Below are 9043 nucleotides of genomic sequence, written 5' to 3'. Positions count from 1 at the left end.
TGGAGTGATGTAAAGGGATTTACTTTTTTAGGTCTTTATTATCCATCTATCCAGTAGGTACAAGTAGGCAGGCTGCACGTCTGCCGCCCTCTTGTGGCTAAACCGATTATTTAACATTTTTCATGAACGAATATCTGGTTCATCAAACTGATGGTGTGGAATTGCCTTATGACGAAAGATTTCAGGTGATATTAATCCAGTGTGCAAAACTAATATACATGGTTTTGTTTCATATTAGGTGCTGTTGTAGTGATATGAGCTCATGTTTATGACAAAATAGCAGCTATTAGCAAACTCTCTTTCTCTGTATGGGAACATTTAGAAACTCTCCTGCAGAAGTGGGATTAGACCTGCGATGAGTAAAATCTGAAACCATTTGATAAACAGGAATCCTGCTGAAAGCAATGCTATCTGGTAACTATCTGAATCTTTAAAAGTGATTAAAAGTGATCTTTAGAAGTGCATACCTGTAATATCTCTCCCCTACAAAGAAATAAGTCTTTCCATACTCTTTGACATGAACAGCTGCATCAACTTGCTTCACCTCTGTGGGAAAACCAATGTCGTAGATTGAACCGGAGTAGCTTTTCATGTTTAACTGCTGCACAATCCAAAATTTTGGACCTATAAAAGATTAGAGTGTCAAGATTACTGTATGCTTTTATTTAGCAGAAATAAACTGATGTGCATTTAGGCACAGAAGAATACCAAGCCCTTAGGCTGAGGAGCTGTCTTAAAATGACAAGCTTGTAAAATGACAAAGGAAGAATCCAATTAAATTAGATGAGGACTTTTCAAAAGAAGAAGTTTATTGAACTTTGAGAAGTGGACTGATAATACGTCATGAATAAGAATGAATTTGATGCACATTAAAACACAATCAGTTGCAAAACGTGAACCAGAGGACACAAGGGGAACGTAAGGGGAAGTGCATTTAAAACCAAGAAGAGGAAGCACCTCTTTACTCAAAGTTGTGGGAGTGTGTAACAAGTCACCCAGTCATGTTATTGAAGACAATACTCTGCTTTCTTTCAAGACACAAGCAATGACCCTCAGATTAAAAAACTAATAACTACCAGCAGAGCTAGACAAGCCAGATGGCCTCTTCTCGTTTGCAATCTGGCTTAAATTCTTATGTTGTGATGCTCAGTGCTGTGTAGTATTGTGCATATCAGCGAGGCTGATGAGCTCTTGAGCGCTGTGCTTTACCAGTGAAAAGGTATGTCACTCGTTTGGCAGGGATGTCATAGGCAGCATCAACCGGAGAACCGATGCTGGGCAGGAGGGAGCTGATGAGGCCTTCACGGAAAGAATTCCAGTTCATCATCCATGTCATCCGCAGCCACATGTAGCTGGACAGCGGAGGACACACAGACAGCAGGAATGTCAAAGAGCAATGGTACCAGCTGAACAAAGACCCGCTATGTATTCTGGACAAGTACAGGGGTGCAGGAGACATGTCCTTTCCTGATATAGTCCTGGATGGTGTTTCAGTATGTGTATCTCGTACCCAGGGCACCAGGCTTGACGTAAGGCTTTGCTTGGTGGATAATCGCTATCATGCAGTCATTCACTGGCGGTGGCCACTGTGAGAACAGCTGAGGGTCTTCTCCAAGGTCATCAGTGTGACACAGATCAGGAGTGGCACAGCGTCCCCGTACCTGTTTTTAAAGAAGGCGATGTCTCGTCCAATCACAGCAACGGCATCGAAAGAAAGGTAGGGGTCGCATTTCTCAGGGGCGGTCAAAGCCACAGGTTTTCTGCCTTGGAAAGGAAAGCCTGGGTTACGGACATGGCAGCAAACTCATCCTGTACAGAGTATCTCACCATTGTAGACTGTTTAAGGCACACGGCTTCTTAAAGTCACTTTCCACAAGACAAGGCCTTTTTGAAGTGCATTGACAGTTAGCATTGTCCACCACTTACCATAGAGCTCCTGGATGCCCAGGACATCATCTCTGGGCAGAGAGTATGTGGCTGGATTGTAGTATTTGTAGTTTGGGTACATTAAGGCGGAGGGGTCCTTGGAATGGGACAGCCCCAGGGTGTGGCCAAACTCATGGGCGGCCACCGTGAACAGGTTGTAGCCTGAAACAAAAGAGTCTGTGTTATACTAGACCTCAGGAACAAGAGTCCATAAGCCCTAGTAATCGAATGTCTGTGGGTCACAGCTACTTTCCAATTTAATTTCCTAAGCCACCTGGGACCCAGCCTGAAAGAGCTGTGTGAGGTTTGTGTCTGGTGGTCAGAGAGGATGAAACAATGCAGCACACTGAATAAATACAACATTTTCCAAAGAGGTTTGTCTTCCTCTGCCATGACCCAGTGTGCATGATCCTTAGAAATGTATTTAAGTCAAATATCTATATTGGAAACAGGAACAGAAAGCAAATTTAAATCATTTAATATAATATAAATTATTTTTTTAAGTAAAGTGGGGATAATTATTATTTTGGATTGTTGGATTAGATAAAAATGTATTATTTAGATAATTGTTGCTAAAGGCTAGGAGCCAGAATTCAGGGTTATTATAGTTGTAAACATTTTCAGCATTTTCTGCACAACCCCTGGAGTCAGCATGTCGATTGTTATCAAAGGGAAAATAACAGCTGGCATTTAACTGGCATTTACTTCAGTCATAAAACATGGCTGTAAATCAAGAACATATATGCTTGAAATATTTTCTGAACTTCATTTATTAATCTTTCAGCTGAAAACAAGATATCACTTGTGACTGCAGGGTTTCTTTGCGGATGCAAGAGCACATGATTAACTTAGTAATTAAGTACCTTAGTGCTGCTGGCCAAGAAAAACACAAGCAGAAGCAGAAGGATCGTGAGGGGGAGCAGCGAGACACTGCGAGACACTGTCTGTCGTCCTACCAGGCTTCTTGTTCCCCATGGTCCAGATTTCATCCTCGTCAAAGTGCGCGTCCCCACCTATGTCCTCGCCGGGCTCGAAGGCGTGAGCCAGCACTCCTTTCGGCCCGTCGAAGGGGAAGAAGTCCCCATGGGCTGCAGGTGGAGAGAGAAAGTATGGTCAGGGCTATCGGAATGCTCTGGGATCCCAGGCACGGTATCCCTGCTCTAGCCTGGCAAAGATGAGCAAACAATAGCGCTTATTTGTGATTCAGAAAAAGCTGACGATATCCAGTCATTCAACCATTGTTTTCTGGTTTTGTTTCCAAATATAGAATTCTGCAATGTGTCACCATTAACCCTGTAATAACTGTACATATCATTAACTTCTTGAATATGAGACAAAAATTCCTTCATTTCTACACAAAGTGTAGCTTTGCCCTGCTGTACAGTGTTAAAGTGTGGCTTTTATATGATGTAAGAGGCACACAAGTTTCAGGTTAACAGGGGCCATTGACACACCGTTTCGAAACACGAGTGCATTGTAGCCTCATTCCAACTCTTTTCCCAACCGCATCTGTGCAAATGGCCCTGAACAGTTCATTGGTGCTGCTATAGTGTATGTGCTCAGGACTGGCCCAAGAGAGGAGTGGACATCCTTCCTTCAGGCAGCACTTGGAAATTCAAAGTTGGATGAGAAATGGCAGAAGGAAGCATCTTAATTCTGAACAGGTGTACCTTTAGACCCAAAGTTAATCATGATGTCAGCCTCCCCATGGTCCAGCCTCACAAATTACAGCGGTGCTGCGTCGCTCCAGATCTTCAGCGCCTGCCTGAAAGTCCTCTCAACGTCCTTTCTCCTGAGGTCTGGGGTGTACTTCACAATCCTGGAGCAAAACATGGGAACACAGGGGAGGCTACAAACAGCATGAAGCTCTTCATTCTGCTGGACTTGTCTGGTTGCTAAGAGCCTGTCGATCCAGGACTCTGCTCCAGCTGCTTTGTCAGCCTGACTGGGGAGACTATACAAGATGGCAAACCCTGAGACCCCGCGGTCAGTCCAGAGGCCAGCCTGGGCTGAGCCTGGCAAGAATGTTGTGAAATATGTTTTAAATATTTCTGAATCGATTTGAATAAAATTTGATTAAAATATTATCTGCAGATACAGTTTCAATGTTTAAGGAGCTGGTCATCTGTATTAATAATACTTTACTGACAAGACCTGAGGATATGAAGTTCCTTTAATATATTTTAATACAATACACACCTGATGAAGTTAATGGATAGTAGGTGACGTGACAAGTGCATGAGAGCTAGCGTGGCTGACACAGCACTTCTGTTTCCTGCAAAGCTACAAAAATCACATAAATGAAATGTATCTTAACCTTAAAAGCATGTAAATGGGAACATATGTTTGAGATACCTTCTGTGATGGACATTCTCTGCTTCTGGGACTGTGTATGCATATATCTTTAAACATTCGGATCCTTCACAAAATGTACTGTACATGCACACAAGCTAAGCTGTTGTGGAGAATGGCCGGGGACTGGGCTGTGTTTCATGTGAAACAATAGCAGTAAGATGCTTCCCTTTACCATCACATTTGGTGTCATTAAACATGTGTGAGCAGGGCAGTGCAGGCCATGGCGGAGATCCTTTAAACCAGCAGCTGCACAGGCCTTAAATCAGCCACAGCCACAATGTGCTCACAACTCACTATACTGTGCGTAACGTATTAATCACATCGCCACAGAGGAGAAGTAAAGAGATGGAAATTAACCTTTTTATTTCCAGTTACAACTATCACTGATGGTCATCCATGACTTGGATTCATCTTTTTTCATCAGTAAACAATGAAAAGGAAAGAAGGAGCAGTGCTCTCTCTGGCTCGTCACAGACGTGAGAATGCAGTGTGGTCTGGCATGCCTCATTCTGCCGGATTCCTGCCTCATTACTTTTTACCTTTAATTGCCTTTGGGTTTTAGTAGCCTGCAGACAATGCGGTTAAAGAATGTGTGCACGGTTGGTTCTGCTGTGCTGTTTTATTCCACTGACAAGTCCATTACAGAGAAGGTGGCTGAAGGATTGAGGTGTGTTGTTATCCGAGAACATCACTAATCTGCAGAACCTTGTCAGCATTGAGGTACAGCAAGAAAACAGTAAAGCACTGTAAAGCACATAGAAAACACAGTACAAGCATTGTAATACAAAGACAGGTAGGGTAAAGCATAACACAAGCATGGGAATCCACACTAAAGCAAGGTGAACATGGGAAAGCTGGTGCTGTGGTAAACTGTCATCACCCAGTCTAATTTTTATTTCAATTGACAGATTTACGAATTTCTTAGACACCAGGAATGATCATTGTACTGTACCTTACATTCAAGTTGATATAAACACTGAAGACATCTATTTTTTCAAGCATAAAAGTAGTTTTTTTTTCCCCTGCTTGGCTTGTATCGAAACCCCTGGATGTGCCTCTGGAGTCACCTGTAGGTTACAGTGCTGTTCCTCCATCGGGGTTTGTCGGGGTAGAAGCTGTAGCTCTCCGTGTCGGGCACGCCACATCGCTCTCTCTTCATCACCGCCACTGTCTGCCGGTTCAGCCGCCCGGTCGCCTCCAGCCCGAAGAATCCCTGCATCTGGCGGAGCCTCTCCTCCACGGCCGCCGCCTGCCTTCTGGTGCGCGTCCTGTCGGCCTCCCTCAGGGGGTAGAACCTGCTCAGGTACTCCTGCGGAAGGGCAAGCCGGCTCTTTAACAAGCCCACAGCGCTGCCCTGCGAACGCTGTGGCAGGGTTTATCTCCTGCTGCAGGTGCACAAAGCAACAAACCTTGTCGTGTCGCTGTCACTGCAAGGCTGATCTATAGTTCACATCCGCACTCTTGCATGTGTGGGGGCTCCCAGTTTCTTTAGTTATCAAACAGACCTAGACAAACCTCAAGCTGCAGAATCTCTAAGGTAAAAATGCAGAGCTTTTCAGAAGGGGAAGCTGCTTCACACGGGCCATTGACGTCTACACAGGCCTGTTTTGGGGTAAGTCAATAAAATACACTTTAGCTGTCAGGGCAGCAGCACAATTAGAATAAACCATTCCTAGCAGTAGCACATGGAAAACCTGAATCGTCATGGGCCAAGCTGAAATCCAATCATCGGTAGAAATAATGTTGCAGCCTTCGACATTTTGATAATCTTCTTCTTCTTGTGGTGACCTCAGGCACAGAATATGTTTTTGCTATGCCTGAGGTCATCAGTGAGAACAACAGTAGGATATACTGTATATTCTCAGTCAAAGACTTTTTGTAGTAGACTTATAACTGTTTTGCAGAAAAGCGAAAGGTACTGTTGAATGCATCAATAGACAAGGATGACTTCATTTTACAAAACCACTGTCTAGAGATTTCTCTGGATTGTTTACCATTAAAGCCCACCCTGTACACCGGCACTCACGCCTCTTAAACCAGGCACAATAATTACAGACCCTCTGCTGCTCAGAATAATACAATTGAATTTACTTGGGTGGGCTTTCTTGTATGTAGATGGCTGTTTAAGATCTTGACATCAAGGTATTCCAGAAGACTAAAACAGCAGAATTTGTCTAAAGAAAATAATGTATTGTTTTCTTTACAGCTTTGCCCTGCAAAGCAAACTTCCAAAAATGTACTGACAACATAAAATACACACCAAACAGAGCTCTGACAAAGTGCACAAGTATATCACTTTCTCAACAATTAATTCTTATTTCATTGCTTTCTGTTTTGAAGGATGTTTTAATTTAATAAAGCAGATGTGAGACAAAACCGCTTGACATCACACTGTTCCTCTAAAGGTTGAACCAAAATGAGAAAGTGATGCACATGTAAGAGTTTTTTTTCTCTATATATAGTACTTTATGTAAACAAACATCTGTGGGATTTTTGTTGCTAAATACATGAAATGTTTAAATGAACAGAAAGCACCCCTCATCTATGTTAGACCTTCTGTGAGTTGTTAATTATATTTCTGCATGCTCTTACTGCTCATAGACTATAGACTATCACCTCCCTTTGACACACTTCAAAATTAGATTGTGTCAGTGGGGTTTTCTCCCCCCAAAAAATACATTGAAAAAAACAGACCTCAGCAAAAGTCACATCCTCTGGCTTCAGCTCTGATTCAGCTGCGATGGGTAAAGTCACCACGAGTGTCAAATTCCCCAGCAGGAAAAGCAGAGAACTCCAAGGCAACATCTTTTACAAATGAGCACTTCAGCCCAATTGTTTCATTTTACCTTTGGCTTTATAGGGCTGAACGTGTTTTCAGGATTCCTGGCAGGTGAATCACGTGTGCTCACAGCTCACTGAAAACCCTCAACCTAACAGTTAAGTAGCTTACAGGACCAGTGGTTACAACTGCAGTAGCAGACAAGGGAGTCCTGCGCTGTATCTGCGTGAGGTAACACTGTTTTCTCCAGCCCAGAGCCAGGGTAAGAGCTTGCCCAGGTGTGGCAGTGGGGAGATGAAGCTAATTCCATCTCTCTCTCTTCAGTGGAGCTCTGTGAGGTCTCAGGTGTCTGTGTTCACATGTTACTGTTGGTTATTTGCATCTCCAAGATGCTGCCTTCTTTTGTGAGGAACCAATAATAGCAAACATAATTCTGGGATTTATTGTTAAAGGTGTTCAATTTAAATAAAGGCATCTAACGCTAAATTTAAACAATGCACTAATAAGATCATTTAGAAAAGAGGGAAGTTGTATCAGTTTAGCTGCAAAAACAAGTAGAGGTTAATTCAATGCTGAAAAATAAGAAAGATGAAAATAAACACAATGTGTTTATTTCAGTTGTGACATCTTCATCAGGTGTGGCTGCTGCGTGTTTTCTTTTTCGTGTTGTCTTTCAGTGTGGGAGTGACCTTTTCATTCATTGTTCACCTTTTGTCATTCAAAAGGTTTAGAATATTGTGGACAATTTTGGTAATCATATTACAAAAAAGATATTGCTCTTGTAAAATCGGTCCATGGAAGAACAACCAGATATATTTACAGACTAAAAGGAGGGTCCTCCACTGACAGATTAAAAGAACTGAAACTTTTAAATCCTGATGAGCTCATCCAAGCATTCCTAATCCTCAGAATCCTCAAAAGCTTCAACACAATTAACACAGAATCAATAAAGAAACACAAACCTAGGACAAACATAAACACAAACCCTACCTAGGAGGTTAGTGGAAATGACACAGGAGAGGTCTTAAGTACAGTATAACATCCGGAGGAATTTACAAATCTCACTGTGACCTGTAAGGAGAATCTGTACAATTCTGATCCCCAGAGAGAAGCTGCACTTGCCTCTTCATCATTTCTTCTTAATACCCTTAACTTTCCACAAGTCCTTACAAACTATCCAGTTACTACATCACCTACAAACCACAGACTCTTTGGCATTTTTCTGTGTTCCTTTGTATTAGTCATTTAGGACTGAGATTAAGCTGCTCACCAGGGGGGTGTGAGTGTGGAGGCAGCTGTCCAGCCGTGTTGTTGAAGCTGATGCCCTGGCTTCCTTCACGAAGTGGAAGGAGGAGCAGATCCCTTGATCCTACTAACTACCACACAGGCTATTTGGGCTGAATGGTCTCCTCTCATCTGTGACCTGGCTGATGTAAGATTCCAACCAATGTGTTCCTGTGGTTCATTCTAAATGGAAATGATGAAATCTTGTTGTGTGACATTTTGTAAATTTTTATGCTTTTACAACTTTCACTTCTGATCTTTGGACTTTGTTAATATTGGTGTAAACTTGTCCCATGATTCTTGTGCTCCTGTAGTCTGAGTTCTTGAACAGATTTCCAAGTGGAGAAGACTTCAACCTGACTGACTGTTATCAAATATATCTGACATTAGATTTAGGGACATTGAATGCACCACCTCTATCTGGTTTAAAGCTTGATTTAGAGAGGTTTTCCCAGTGAATTGTATATATTTCTTTTACATATCACTTATTTTAGGATGTTTTAAAAAAGTCAGAAAGAAACATCTGCATACAACGGGATAAAGATAATGTGTGCACATTAACTGACAAACATTGTAAAATAAAATTGTCCAAAGAAATTAACTCTGCTTCTATTTGCTCTTCTGTACTTCAAGCAAATTCCCTAAAGCAGAACAGAACAATTATCTTCAACAATTAAATTGCTCAGACGTTACCAAAAC

Source organism: Atractosteus spatula, chromosome 7 (genome assembly GCF_055471065.1).
Source record: "Atractosteus spatula isolate fAtrSpa1 chromosome 7, fAtrSpa1.hap1, whole genome shotgun sequence".
Taxonomy (NCBI): Eukaryota; Metazoa; Chordata; class Actinopteri; order Semionotiformes; family Lepisosteidae; genus Atractosteus; species Atractosteus spatula.
Note: the sequence above shows the minus strand (reverse complement) of the source record.